Source organism: Myodes glareolus, chromosome 9 (genome assembly GCF_982192425.1).
Source record: "Myodes glareolus chromosome 9, mMyoGla1.1, whole genome shotgun sequence".
Lineage (NCBI taxonomy): Eukaryota > Metazoa > Chordata > Mammalia > Rodentia > Cricetidae > Myodes > Myodes glareolus.
The window spans coordinates 103,617,476-103,633,002 of NC_142034.1; the positions used below are offsets into that span (position 1 = coordinate 103,617,476).

Here is a 15,527-nt window from a genome sequence, read left to right on the forward strand (position 1 = left end):
AACCACCATGGAGCCACCAGGTCAGACATGCTGAATCTTTCCTGGTAAGCCACAACCTCATGGTGATATACAGATTAATAGAAATGAGTTAAATCAAGATGTGGGAGTTAGCCAATGGGAGGCTAAAGATAATGGGCCAGGCAGTGATTTAATTAATACAATTTCTGTGTGGTTATTGCGGGTGTAAGCTAGCCGGGCGGCCAGGACAAACCAAGGGCCACCCTCTTCGTGCGACACCTCATCCACTAGACTCCAGGTCTCTTTATACCTTACCAAGCCCCTCCCAGCCCGGGAGAACAGCAGAAGTGACAGCCTTACTTTGCACAAGTTGCCCAGAAGCCAAGGTGACAGCCCCAAAACTGACTAGTAAGGGCCACTGCTTTCTCTGCCATCCTAACACTCAATTCATGATTTTTAATAAAAGAAGGTTTTTTTTGCATGGTAAAGTATATTTCCACACACCCTTACATGATATAAAAATTCCTCACCAAGTGTAGATTTCAACTATTTTATCACTAAACACTTCTGATTGAAAATTATCTGCTTTTCCAAATCAGGGGTCTGGACTGGTTGGGAATGGGAGATGCAAAATTCACAAGGCTGGTACCTCCCCACCTGCTTCAGAACAAAGAGCCGAAGACTTTGGGGTCCCTCATCTGAGTAAACTGAGGAGAAATGTCCCAAAATCCTGGGGAGAAGCTGCATTATCAGGCCCAGTGATCTTAAGCGTTCTGAACTATGGCCAGCAAACACAGGGTGCAGAGAGACACCTCACACCCAGGCAGATTTGTTTCTAAGGAATTTGTCTAAGCTCAGGAGAACCAGTTATTCCAGGCACTGCCCACAAACCCTAGATCTTCCCGGCCTATGCCCACAGCAGGTGTTCCTTCCATGTTGATGAAACCAGACTGGTTGTCCCCACACAGGTCACCCCAATTTAAAGCTAAAGACGAGGCTGCCAAAAGCCAAGAGGCCACTAGGTCACTAGCTTCTTGCCGGGCTCCAGCCATGGCTTGTAATGACCTTCAAAATCATTTTGCTAAGTTCAGAAACCAAAAGCTTCTGACCCTGCAGCCCAACTGATGCCAAATGCCCCAGACCCCAAAGGCTTCCAGCCCTGCAGCCCAACTGATGCCAAATGCCCCCAGACACAAAGGCTTCCGACGAACCTGATTGGTGCCAAATGCCCAGAACAGGTAAGTCCACAGATATGGAAAGCAAGTTGGCTGTGGCTAGGAACTGGGGGATGGCACAGGAGGGAAATGGGGTGCTTTTGAAGGTGATGAGATGTTCTGAAACTAGATGGAGGTGATAGTAACACCGTGTGAGGTATGAAAAGTCACTGTTGCCTTTGAATGGTTAATTCTTCCAGCTATGCTGGGATATGCCTATGAGCTTGAACTCAGGTGAATGGTTAATTCTTCCAGCCATGCTGGGATATGCCTATGAGCTCAAACTCAGGCAGTAGGAACAAGAGGACCTTAAATCCAAGGCCAGCCTGGGCTACATGGTGAGACTAACTAGGAGTGGGGCGGATGGCTCAGTCTGTAAGTTCCTGTTCACACAAGCCTAAGTGCCTGAGTTCGATCCCCAGCACCCACACAAAAATCCAGCTGGTGGGCATCTGTCACCCCAGCATTGAGAAGGTATGTAGAGAACAAAGAAGCTTGTGCACACAGAGAAGCCAGGGAAGGCAAACACGCCGTCACCTAGACAACGGAATGAGGTGCACAGCCGCTGTTCCTGGAATGCCAGCAATGATGCTGTTTTACAACCTGGTGATCCTTTGCTGTCTGATGGCACAGGCTGCCTTATCTCTCAGAATTTATGTTTGTACTTATCCAAGACCGTTTTCCCTAAATCTTGAGCGCTGCTTTTAGACTATAAACCCATCCTTATGAGTGAGGTCACGTGTACTTTACAACAGCCTAAGTGAAGTGACTTCTGTGTTATCTTAGGGCCAGGCCAATTCTGACACTCACAGGTGTTATGTTCACCTCAGCCAACCTCCTTAGATCTAAATCTTGGTCACTATCTCTGAGTCAACAGTTCCCATTCTTGTGAAAGAAGCCAGATGTGCTTCGTAAAGAATCTTAGTGTGAACATGTCAACTGTGCACTTGGGACTGAGTTAATTGTTATCTGAATACTTTTTTCAAAAATTGTGCTGTGCTTAAATATGGTTAAAGTAAAATGATCTGGGTCAGACTCTAGAAGTCCTGGTCCAGCACTGGCTACAATAAAATCGGGCTGAGTTTCATTCTTGTCTCTTCGTGGATCCCTCTTTTTCCCTGTGTGCTGTGACTCTGTCTTAGAAACCAGCATCCAAACTCTGGGGTGTGTTTTACTGTCTTCTGAGCACCTCTCTTTTCTCCTAGCCCCTGTGCTTAAGCATATATTAAAACATCTTCACTAAAATCTCCAACCCTGGGAGTAGCGGGGACATGAAGACATTGCCAGAACTTTCCAGGTACAGCTTCATATTTGGGGCTCCATGTTGGTACTCAGGCATTCCAAGGACTGAAGACCTGAAACCAAGTTAGTGACCACCCACCCCATGCCCTGATTAGGATGATCAATGTCCTGGCTTTCAAAGACCAAGAGAGTTCCCCCTTACTGCCCACGGAATCTCGTTTAATCTCTATCATCACTGAGAATGTCTGCATTGGTAGCCTTGCTTCTATGTCCCCAGGCAGACTTACTTTCTCACTTGACCTCCGTAGGCCTCCCTTTGATGACTGGGCCAGCCCCTCCTCATTCCCTATACACAGGCCTGCACTATGTGCCTTTTGAGAAGTCATTCTGGCCTTCTCCAGTCTCTCTACAAAGCTCAGCAAGGACACGGTTCACATCCAGGCTCCCATGCCCTGTGCATGCGACACTAGTGCATGGGTTTTCCTGCCTGTAAAAGAGGCAAACGGTTGGCACTTCTGGCTCTTTGAAGAAAAGAAGCCCATTTGAGGAGAACACTCAGAGCACACGGGACAGGCACCCAGCCTTAGCTGCCAGTGTCCCTATTTCTTCTGTCACGGGCTTCACCTTGCTTCCTACTACCCCGTGGGTTCTGTAAGAAAAAGAGCAGAAATGTGTTCATAACTGCTTCAGCAGCTAGAACCATGGCCAAAACGTCACAGTGATTCACAGGCGAGCCAGACCCCAGTTTACCTGGGGCAGAAGACTTCTCTGAATAGGGAACACTTTGGGCACAATCCCCAGAAAAGTCCCAAGCAACTCAGGACAAGAGGTCCCTCCTGGCAGCACCGAGGACACACTTGCAGAGAATAGTAGCCATGTTTAATTGCCACAGGACACCGTCTTTAACAACATCAAGGTCTGGAGGCAGAGAGTTAGGTGTGGTGGCACAGGGCTGCTAATTCCTGAGGAGACTGGGAAAGGTGGCATGCACTGGGGAGACAGATCAGCTGGTAACATGTTTGTCTGGCCAGCACAGAGACCTGAGCTTGTTTGTTTTTAAAGGTAGGCATAGTACTGCATGGTTGCAATAAACCACGGGGTGGGTGGGTGGTGGAAGCAGGCAGAGGTCCGGGTCACTGGTCAGCCCAGCCTGCTTGGTGACCTCTAGGTCAGTGAGGGACCCTGTTTGGATGACTCCTGAGGACTACAGTCAAGGCTGGCATCTGCCCTCCACACGCGTGCACACACAGACACGATGGATGATCTGGGGGGAAAGCCCTAACTTGGAATCTGAGAAGAGGAGGTGGTCACACAGGCACCGCCCTCACACTTTCATTCAGACACGAGGGTCTCGTTACAAAGGGGCAGTGAGGCTGGCCCCCTCAAACCGAGCCAGCAGCCCTTTGCAACCTCCAGATTCCTGAGGGTGCGATATGGCTTCACAGGGTGCCTTGGAATATCCAGGTAGGAGGTCAAGTCATGCCGTGGGGTGGATGGACATGGAACCGGGAAGTGTGGAGGCGGCAGAGCAAGTTGAAACCAGAGAAAGAAGAAAAGAAAACACCAGGCTATTAGACTCAAGGCTTTGCAATCCTTCACGAAAGCTCACGGCGACAGTTTCCAGCTCTGTGGAAGGGGCTTCTCCCAAGGTTTTGCCTCCACCCACTCTTGGTTCTAGGAAAAAAATAAGAAGGGTGGAGTGGAGAGTTGGAAAAGCAGGACTCCTCCTCTCTATCGCGAGGGTCAAAGGGACAACACAGGTTAAATGGCTCTAGAGGGCATCTGACCTCCCAGTGCCCTATAGGCCAAGCCTGCCAACAAGTCCCAATGTCACCACAACAGCCTGCCCTGAGCCCCACAGTGAGATCCCTTCAAAAGCTGGACTCATGAGGAGGTTCCTCCTGGTAACACCCTACTTGGCTGAGAAGTTCCTGACATTCTTGAATTGACCCTGCCTTTTCCTGGGGCGTAAGTAAATTCTTGAAATTTTAACTTGGTGTACTACACGTCAGAGACTCCCACAGGCAGTGTGTGAAAGGCCGCATGTCGTCACAAGAGCCCTTATAAAAGGAAGGCAGGTCAGAGGTTATACTGACACCTGAAATGTTGAGGAAGAGGCCACGGGACAAGGTAGAGCCCCACCCCATCCCAGAAGCCGGGAAAGCCCAAAGAGACACCTGAGGACACCTGCCATCCCTTACCTGTGAGTTATTTTTATTGTTGTTTTTAGGCAAGGTCTCATGCAGCCCAGGCTAGTTTCAAACACATTATGAATTTCTGATCCTCCTTGCTTCTACCCCTCTAGAACTGAATTACAGGCCTGCGTCACCACAGCTGGGTTACGAAGTACTAGGGCTTAAACCCAGGTCTTCGTGCACACTAGGCAAGCAGTCTACCAACCGAGCTGTGTTCTGAGCCCCCTCTGGCTTCGTTTTAAGCTCTGAGTTGGTTCTGTCTGTAATCAAGGCCCACAAGCTTCCAGAGGTCTTCTGGTACAACAGCGTCTGTCTTCCCAGCCAGGACCTCTGCCCAGGCCTCACAGGGGCCCACCTCTTATCTGTCACAGTGAAAAGGCCAGTTCTTGGCCTTGCCACCTCTCTCTCTCACAGGCCCACCTTCCACATGGACTTCCCTGGCCACATCCCCTTTCTAGCTTGTTTCCCTCAGGGTCTGAGCACGGGCTTGGGGAACCACACGGTGCTGGCAAGATCATGCCACACTGACCCACACTTTCTAAATGGGTCTCCAAGAACTTGGGATTCCGTCACTCCTCAACCTCAAATCTCACAAATAGAACACAATCCTTCTCTGAGCTTATGCATCTCCAATCTTCTAAGCTGGCCCCATTCCTCTCAAAACAGGGAGTTGCCAGAAGACAGAGTTCACAGGCGGGAGGCAGGCTCTGTGAACCTGCCACCACGGTGGGAGAGAATGTCACTGCTCCATTCTCCACACTTCTGGCCCATCTGGATGGTAAGACAGCCTGTCACGGGGAACAGAGCCAGCATGGTCAAAATGGTCCATCTCACAGCAAATGATCCAGAGACACCACTCTGAACAAGCAGCAGAGTGGACATGCCAACTAAATTCCATGTGGGTTCCCAGACAGGGCTGGGGGCACTGAAGCGAAATGTGGGGTCGGCTGAGAGCAGCATGCCCACGTCGTGTGTCCTGGAGAGGGGGTGTGTCCTGGAGAGGGGGTGTGTCCTGGAGAGGGGGTGTATCCCGGAGAGGGGGTGTGTCCCGGAGAGGGGGTGTGTCCTGGGGAGGGGGTGTATCCCGGAGAGGGGGTGTGTCCCGGAGAGGGGGTGTGTCCTGGGGAGGTGAGGCCCTAGCAACAGACAACACTGGGCATGAGCCCAACCTGTCCTCAAAACAGAGAGCATTGAAAACCTGGTCCCCGACTCCTCAGTTCTGGGAACACCCAGACAGCGCATTCTAGTGCGGAGGACCATTACAAAAGGCAACTTGGCGCCCTTTTCCCCTACCTCGGGTGGACTCACAGTTCCTGCGACCGCAAACCAATGAGTTTATTTTAAGTGCACCTTGTCCCAGGATAAGGATAGGGTTCAATGGGTAGTGCTTGCCTAGCACACAGGAAGCCGCAGGTTTGAGCTTCAGCACCTAAACAAGGGGTGGGTAGGGGGATGGGAAGTTCAAGGTCATTTTCAGCTACACAGGGAGCTCCAGAGATTCATGGTGAGGTTGTTTCTAAAAAAGAGAAAGGAAGGGAGGAAGAGAAGAAGGGAGGGAGAGAGGGAGGGAAGGAGGGAGGGAAGAAGAGAAAAGAGTGAAAAGGAAGAAAAGAAGCTTTTTAAAAATAGGATTAGAAGAAGTCTGGTGTGATGGCACACCCCTTTAACACCAGTACTTGAAGGCAGAGGCAGAGGGATCTCTGTGAGCTCAAGGCCAGCCTGGTCTATACAGCAAGTTCCAGGACAGCCAGAGATACATAATAGAGGGACCCTGTCTTAAAACAATACGTAGAGCTAGAGCTAGGGCTCAGCCGTGGCTGCGTGGCCAGCATGCACAAGCCCTGCGCTGGACTGTTTAGTACAGGGTCCTCCTACTGTAGTCTACAGACCGAGGACTGAGGAGGTGGGTGCTGCCCTAGTGGAGCAGAGTAACAGGCCAGCAGCTGGGGATAGGGGGAGGAAGGGGAACTTCTGAGTGCGACCATCCTGAGTCTCCAGGGCAGCAGCCGAGAGGCCTGACTAGGAATTGTGTGTGCCCTGCCTGTTCTAAAGTAGCAAAAGCCGGGCGGAACCATGGGCATGCCCTGAGGAGCTAGGGGAGGCAGAGCGAAAGGGCCACATTTGGCAGAAGACGCTGAAGCGCTATGTGACTGCTTTTAAGCACATTTAGCAAAATGAAGAAAGAAATGACTTAGTGGAATTCATAAGTGAAACGGAAATCTCAGTCTGGCTAGATAAACACACAATGTCCCTAGAGGGACGAGGGTGTGGCCAGGCGCCCATCCTCTGAAGAGAAGAGCTTAGAAGGGGTCTGTGAACAATGACAGAACGCAGACATGTTGGAGACCTCCTAGACAAGCTGGGACCTCAAGGCCAGGTTTCCAGAAAAAGCCCAGAAGACCTTAAGACCACCCCACCCAGCTCTAGAAAGGAGCCCTCCAATCTAGCAGACGCTGATTAGGGTGGCACAGAGCTTTCTCCCACCACACTACCCACTACTACCCAGGCAGAGGCCTGTCATAGAGGAGACACCACTGGGAATCCCCATCAGGTTGACAACTGGTGGAACCACAGGGGTGAAGTCACCGGACAGCAAGTCTGCGAGAGCTGCTCCCTAGGAGAGCAAAGCTGGGGAAGTGGGAAACATGGCTGTCCAGGGCTCCAGGAGCTGGCACATGGAAGGAAAGAATATTCTGCCAGCTGTGGCAGTGCTTTCTATAATCTTAGCACTTGAGAAAGGTAGAAGAAAAAAAAAAGGCCATGCATGGCAGGGGAGAATCTCTGTGAGTTCAAGGCCAGCCTGGTCTACAGAGTTCCAGGACAGCTAGGGTTGTTACACAGAGAGACCCTGTCTCAAAAACAACAACAGCAAAAGAGAAATAAAGAAAAGAAGGAAGGAAGGAAGGGAGGAAGGAAGGAAGGGAGGAAGGAAGGGAGGAAGGAAGGAGGAAATGCAGGGGGACTAGGAGTCCAAGGCCATTCTAGGCTACATAAGACTATGTCTCAAAAATAGAAAGAAAAGTACTTTTTTTCATTCTTTTTAATTTAAATTTATTTATTTATTAAAAATTTCCACCTCCTCCCCACCTCCCATTTCCCTCCCATTCCCCCTACTCCCCCCCCCTCCAGTCCTAAGAGCAGTCAAGATTCCCTGCCTCATGGGAAGTCCAAGGTCCTCCCCCCTCCATCCAGGTCTAGGAATGTGAGCACCCAAATAAACCAGGCTCCCACAAAGCCAGTCCATGCAGTAGAATGAAAACCCAGTGCCATTGTCCTTGGCTTCTTAGTCAGCCCTCATTGCCAGCCACATTCAGAGAGCCCAGTTTGATCACATGCTCCATCAGTATATTTTTTTTAAAAAAAGAAGTCTGGGGTATGAGCCTATGATCTCTGAAATCTTAACTTTCAAGGGGGAGAGGCAGAAAAATAAAATCACACGTTCAAAGTCAGCTTGATATATAGCAAGACCCTGTCTCAAAAGGGGGTTGGGGACTAGAAAGATGGCATAGAGGTTATAAGCAGTTACTGCTCTTGCAGAAGACCCAAGTTCAGTTCCCAGCACCCACATCAAGTGGCTCACAGGTGCCTCTAACTAGCTCTAGATGATCCAACACAGGCGCTGGCACCAGGGCACTCATACACACCTATAATGTAAAAATAAATGTAACAGGAAAAAAACCCACAACTTTTGGCTTGGCAGAAGATTCATCAGTTAAGAGTTCAACATGCAAAGGACCGGAGTTCAGTCTGTGCCGTCCTGTGGACAGAGGAGGATGGTCCCTGGAGCTACTGGGCAGTTTAGTTAACCCGGGCATGAGGAGGAGCAGGGGTCAATGCACAGACACGGATTTAACACCCTGTCCTATCAGACTGGCGCTCCCTCCTTCTTGCCCGCTCCTCTCTGAGGGGGTGTCCTCCACTCAGAACCTTTTTCATGGCTTGTAGCTGAAAGAGAATTTGCTGAGTTTGTGTTCCCAAGTCTTATCCATATCTGACTTCAGGGAGACCCTGGCCTGTGGCCTAGAGCGGGGCTGAACTAGACTCCGACACTATGGGAACGGAATGGACTTCACGTGTGACAAGGACATGTGAGGAGCCAGGAGCAGAAGACTTTGTTCTGAATGTATTTTGTAACACACACCCACTCCCCACAAGGACTCTGAGAGGACACAGTGAAGAAAACCCTCACTAGACACCAATATCTTGCAGTTCAGCCTCGAGACCCAAGCGGACATGTTTCTGTATGTTCCGATTCACTTAGCCGCTTACAAAAGTGAAGTGAACTAAGGATCCACAGGAACTTTCTGGGCTAATCTGGTGGCTTTCCTGTAAATCTGAAGCGATTCCAAAGTACAGTATCTATTTAGGGCAGGAGAGATAACTAAACAGGTAAGACCTTGTCACTACAGGGACTTGAGTTGAATCTCGGGGGCTTCGGGGCCAGCACAGAGGGTGGCGACATTCATTTGTAACTCCAGAGGTGGGGGGCAGACAGGTGAGTTCCTGGAACTATTGCACAGTTTAGTTAACCCGGATCGGGAGCTACAGCTCAGTGAGAGACCCTGTCTCAGGCGCACACATGGGAGCCCAGCACTGGGTTCTCCGGCAAACCAGTCTTTCCTCTTTGGTAAGCTTCAGGCTACTGACGCTATTTGAAAAAGACGTGAGCAGTACCCGAGGAATAATACCCAGGCTGTCCTCTGGCCTCCACTAGTGCACACACAAACATGAACACACACAATAAAATAAAAAGCTTATCTGGGAAGAAAAAAAGATTTAACCCACAACCTGGTTAAAGCTCATGTGGAGTAGCTGGGGGGCAGATACACAGACCTCCACTGATGGTAAACTGAGGCTCACGGCCAAAGGTCAATGTGCACGAGTCTGTGGCGCTGAACCTGGCATGGTTCTGACCACCAGGATCCAGGGTTTTCCACAGAGCTGCTGAACGGGGCCGTAGCCTGCCCAGCCACCCTGCCACAGAAGGACATGGTATGCAGTCATCAAAGAAGAACCAGGACATTCTGAGTGCAGAAACATGCCTCTGAGAAACGCCATGCTGTGAACAAGCCGGAACAGCAACAAGGTACCACCATCTGCTTTATCCATAGGTCCTTCTACACAGGCATTACAAACCTGGGCGGACACACAAGGGATGATGCTGTGCTCCTGCAGGAAGCAGGCAGGCAGTGGAAGGAAGGACCAACCTTTGCCAGGGCCATAGTCACATCCAACAAATAAATCCTTTCCTTGGGAGAAAACAATGTCCTCAGCCAACCTGTCTGTGCCTGTCGCCACTCCCAGGCATCTCTCATCTTATGCTAAAGTAACATGACCACAGCCCTTTGTCCTGTGAACTGTGTCTCAGGTCCCTCCTGTTTGCAGAGTGTGGAAGGCTCTAATTACAGGCTGGGGAGACCCTATCTGTGGTGTCCACATCCGCACAGTCAGCCAAGCATGGACTACAGACATTTGGAAAACACCAAACCAGCTGCACTAAGTATGCTCACACTTTATTATTCCCCAGACAATACAGTAGAATAATTATTTATCTATTGATACACTGTTCTAGCATTTCTTATTTTGGATTTTTAAAAAAGAATTAATTTTTTTTTACATGTATGTATATGTATGCATTCACACATGAGAATAGTTGCCCACAGAGATCAGAAAAAGGCCATTGATCCCCAGGGGCTGGAGTTACAGACACTTGAGAGTCACCTAATACGGTTTCTGGGAATTGAACCTTGATCCTCTGCAAGGCAGGAATCCCTCTGAACCACTGAGTCACCTCTCCAAACTCCTTCTTTTGGCATTTTAGGACAGTCTTGAATCTGGTCCTTTTGCCTCAGCCTCCCAAGAGCTGGGATTATGGGCAGGTGACACCACACCTGATTTTGTTTTAGGTCTTATAAGTAATTATTAGAGATTTCTGGGGTGGTTAACAGTATGTGGGAGAATCTGTAGGTTCAACATAAACACCAAACCATCTTTGGGGAGGGTAAGGGGCCAGAGCACCTATAAATTTTGATGTCCAAAGAGTCACCGTTAAAGGGCAGTTTTATCACTCAGCAAGAGGACTCTGATGCTATCGTTCCCCCACTGTGCAGTTTCTTTGCTGGATTGTTGTTTTTGTTTTTGAGACAGGATTTCACTGTGTAGCCCTGGATGTCCTGGAACTCGGTCTGTAGACCAGGCTGCCCTTGAACTCAGAAATCCACCTGCCTCTGCCTCACAAGTACTGGGACTAAAGGCATGTGCCACCACCTCCTGGCTCTTTGCTATTACAGCCCATTCTCATGCAGAGACTTCAGGAGGCCAAGGGTGAGCCAGGCATGGGAAGCTGAGCACCCTTCCTGGCTGGCCTAAGATGTCTGCAGGGAGGCAAATTCTAGCCAACAGGCCCAAGTAGACACAGGAGAGGTAACTAAGTCCACCTTCTTGTAGCGTGTGCAAGTTTGGAGGATGGGAAGGGCAAGAAACAGGGTGGACATCTGCTCAGAGGCAGGACTATCTGTGTCCTGTGCTGAGGATGAGCAGACAGCAGGAAGATGGAGGGGGGGTGAAGGCCAGTTTCAAGGACCTTCACACCAGGAGCCTGTGAGTCTGGGCCTCTGGAGGATTCAGCTAAGTTCCCCAAGGCATTTAACCCTTATCAAGAAGGGAGTTCAGAACCTCAAAATAACCTCCAACCCCAGAATGCTAGGAGCCACCCAGCAACTCATGACAACACAAACACACAACAAAAGCCACCCACAAAGGCAAGAGTCCCAGGCCCCAGACCTCTGTAAGGCCATTTCAGTCCCGCCCTCAACTGTTTCCACAAACAGTATCTTTTAAAAAGATTTATTTATTTTACTTTATGTGCAGATGTTTTGGCCTCATGTAATGGACGTGCACCAGATGAATGCCTGGTGCCTGCAGAGGTCAGAAGGTGGCACTGGGTATCCTAGAACTGGAGTTACAGATGGCTGGAAGTCTCTGTGTGGGTGCTGGGAATCAAACTTGGGTCTTCTGCAAGCGTAGCCAGTGTTCTTAGCCTCTAAGTATCTCTCGAGCCCTGAAATAGTATCTTAACTTTTCTTCTAAAATTGATCCCATATTTCTTTCTGGGTTCCTTAAGTCTGGGAGAGGATGGGAAATAAAAAGATGGGAAGAAGCAAGAGAGTGTGTCTGTCTGGACTTTTTGGTCCTGATTCATCCCTGGATATACCAGGGGCCAAAGCAGCAAACCACCACCACCACCACCACCACCACCACCACCACCACCACCACCACCACCACCACCACCTTCTCCAGCATGCACTATGAGCTTCCTGAGGACCTGGACTCCATCAGAACGAACAGGCAGGAACTCTTTATTATATAAAGAGTCACCAGTATTGTGACTCAAAAAGCTAATGCCTCAGGGATGGAGGTGTGGCTTAGCTCCTACAGGGATTGTCCTGCATGCATGAAGCCCTGGGTTCAATTCAGAAACCCTAGTGATGCAGGGGACTCCATGTTCTCTTGAGTTCTCTAAGAGCACAGTATGCATGTGTGCATGCACACAAATTAAGAAATTTACCCCCAAAGCACAGCTCTTTGACCTAAGGGAGTTTCAGGACTTGGCCTTTTCCATGGAAGCAGAGGGAGAGTGTTCCATCGTCCTGGCCCTCTGCCAGAAAGGTTTCTCACCCAGCAGGCTCATCCTAACAGCTTAGGAGAGATGACAAAAGTCAATACCGTGTGTGACTGGACTTTGTCACAGCCTAGCTGCCAGCTATTACACAGACTGTCCTCCTGCAGTCACGTCGAGAGAACATGACTAAGTTTCTAGATGTTGTCTGTTCTTTCCTCTCACGATGCATCTCCCGACAGAGCGAGCTATCCTCCCACCAGCAAGAGCTGTTCCTGGGAGTGACAGAGTCAGAGGGGCCATCTGCTCCTGTCATTAGGATCGCTAGTCCCCTGAAATCATTCAGCCAAGGGTCCAACATTACGGCACACACAGGAAATCCCAGCAAGTCTGCAACCAGCAAAGGCTACACCACGACTCAGGGCTGAGGAGCATGTGGGCCACATACATACACACAAGATAAGTACTGAAAGGCTTAAAAAGAACCCAGACAAGACAGTGTCACACAAGACAAGCAGAACTTCTCACAGACAGAGCATTCTGGGATAAGCATGAGCTAACAATGGCTGAGGAGACCACGTTCCACATCTGCAGACTTTGTATTCCTTTCCTTTAAAAAAAAAAAAAACTTTATTTTGGAACGGTCTTGCTAAGTAGGCCTGGCTTGAACTTTCAGTGATCCACCTGCCTCTGCTTCCCCAGTACTAGGATTACAAGTGTGCATTATCACACCCATCTTCTTTCTAAAGGTTTGTTATATATACAATGTTCTGCCTACATGTGTGCCTACAGGTCAGAAGAGGGCGCCAGATCTCATCATAGATGGTTGTGAGCCACCCTGTGGTTGCTGGGAATTGAACTCAGGACCTCTGGAAGAGCAGTCAGTGTCCTTAACCTCTGAGCCACCTCTCCAGGTCCCAAATCCATCTTATTCTGAAATCTCTAGAACACACAGCTTTTTAAAATGTATTTTTTATTATTACTGGGGGCAGGAAACAGAGCTGGCGTGGAGGAAAGAGGACAGCTCTCTGGAGTCCGTTCTCTCCTTCCACTTTATGCGGTTTCAGGGATTGAACTCAGGTCGACAGGTTTGCACAGCCTTTACCTGATGAGCCACCTCACCTGTCCCAGAACCAACGGCTTTTCCTGAGGCACTGTCCTGTCCACGTGACTGACAGGCCTATCTGGAGTATCTTCTAGCACACAGTTATCAGAAGGCTACTTCTAACTAGCCTGCTGGAGAACACCTTGCTTAATCCCAGGCCTCAGGAGACGGAGGCGTCAGGCTGTCTTGCAATATATTAGACCCTGTCAAGAAAGCAAAGAAAGAAGGAAGGAGGGAGGAAGGGAGAGGGAGAAATAAGGGAGGAAGGAAAGGGGGAAGAAAAACAAAAGAAAGAGAAAGAAAGAAAGAAAGGAAGGAAGGAAGGAAGGAAGGAAGAAAGGAAGGAAGGAAGGAAGGAAGGAAGAAAAAAAGGAAGGGAGGGAGGGAGGGAGGGAAAGAGGGAGGGAGGGAGGGAGGGAGGAAGGGAGGAGAAGAAGGAAGGAAGGAAGGAAGGAAGCAAGCGAGGGAAGGTTGACTTAGAATCCTGGAACCGTGTTTAGGAAGTTATCTAGTAATGGCCTTCCAGAGTCAGATAGAACTCGGGCCCATTCTTCTACCAGTAATCAGAATCCTGTGTTTTAGAGTCTGTTTACCAGGAGGGAGGGTCCAGCTACAATGTCCCCCAGCCTATAAATATCTAATAGCTCCCTAATATTTGAGGTGCTGTGGTATCTACTTCCTAGCCCAGTTCTGTAGGCGGCCAGCTGAGGTGGCTTTGCGAACTTAGGGTCATGCAATCCCCTGCGGCAGGCACCCAGCATTCTCTTCAGGCCCATCCTACTTCCCAGGGCCACCCCCACACAAGCAGCCCTGATGGCATGTGACTACCTTCTGGACCCTAATTGCTTCCCATTCCAGGCAGGTTCTGCTTCAGCAATAGGACTGTATTATGCGGCTGGAAATAAAAGCCCACTTTGATTGGATTCCCAACTCCAACATGGCAGCTCACAACACTCTGTGTAACTCCTTTCCAGGGGATCTGATGCCGTCTTCTGTCTTATGTGAGCACCAGGCATGCAAGTAGTACACAAACATTCAGGCAAAACACTCATACACAAAAAATAAAATTAAACCAGGCAGTGGTAGCACACACCTTTAATCCCAACACTCAGGAGGCAGAGGCAGACTGATCTCTGATCTCTAAGTTACAGAACAGCCAGGGCTATTGTTATACAGAGAAACCCTGTCTAAAAAAAAAAAAAAATCTTAAAGCCATTTTCTTTAGCCCAAGCAGGAGGGCTAATACCTGTAATCACAGCTCTTGGGAGAGAGAGGCAGGAGGATAATGAATTTGGATATTCAGGGAGACAGGTATAGTCTGAATGTAATTGGCCCCCATAGATTCACAGTGAGTGGTGCTAATAGATGTGGCCTCATCGGAGGAAGTGTGTCATGGGGGGTGGGCCTTTGGGCCACCCTTGCCCCAATACACTCAGTACAAACTCAGTTCACTTCCTGTTGCCCATAGGTCAAGATGTAGGACTCTCAGCTCCTTCTCTAGCACCACGACTACCCGCATGCCACCATGACTCACATGATGACAACGGACTAAACCTCTGAAACTGTGAGCCACCCCAATTAAATGTTTTCCTTTATAAGAGTTGCCATGGTCATGGTGTCTCTTCATAGCAATAGAAACCCTAAGACAAAGCTACACAACAGAGAGATCCTGTTTCAGAAAGAGAGAGAGAGAGAGAAAGAGAGAGGAAAAGAAGTAAGGACTGGAGGGACATCTCAGTAAGGAGAGACCTGCCCTACAGGTGTGAGGACCAGAGTTCAGATCCCGGAACCCATGTAAAACAGGCAGGCATAAGCAGCTGCCTGTAATTCCAGCATTTCATAGTCAGGCACGGGGTTTGGGGGGCAGGGGCAGCTGGCTAGCTAGACTAGCCAATGGGGAGCTCTGGGTTCCGCACAAGACCCTGCCTCAGCAGAGTTAAAGCAGAAGTCAACTGAGGAAGAAATGTGACAACTTTGGGTGTACACACTCACCCATATATATGTGCACCCCTACACATGTGAACAGAAATTACATGCATACACTCACTCACACACTCACACACACACACACAGAGAGAGAGAGAGAGAGAGAGAGAGAGAGAGAGAGAGAGAGAGAGAGAGAAGCCAGGTTTAGTGGTGTATTCCTGTAATTCCAGAATTAAGGGAGTGGAGGCGGGAGGATTGGGAGTTCAAAC

The 15,527-nt window shown here is 49.4% G+C and overlaps 1 protein-coding gene and 1 long non-coding RNA gene across 2 annotated transcripts in view; one reads left to right on the plus strand and one right to left on the minus strand.

The window, feature by feature from the left end:
* Litaf (lipopolysaccharide induced TNF factor) overlaps positions 1-15,527 on the minus strand; it is a 35,333-nt gene that overhangs the window by 14,078 nt on the left and 5,728 nt on the right. The gene's annotated exons all lie outside the window — the stretch shown is intronic.
* Positions 4,525-9,923, plus strand: LOC146892816 (uncharacterized). Its single transcript, XR_015003479.2, has 4 exons — positions 4,525-4,617; positions 5,276-5,387; positions 8,611-8,998; positions 9,530-9,923. It is a non-coding gene; the product is annotated as an uncharacterized LOC146892816 (long non-coding RNA).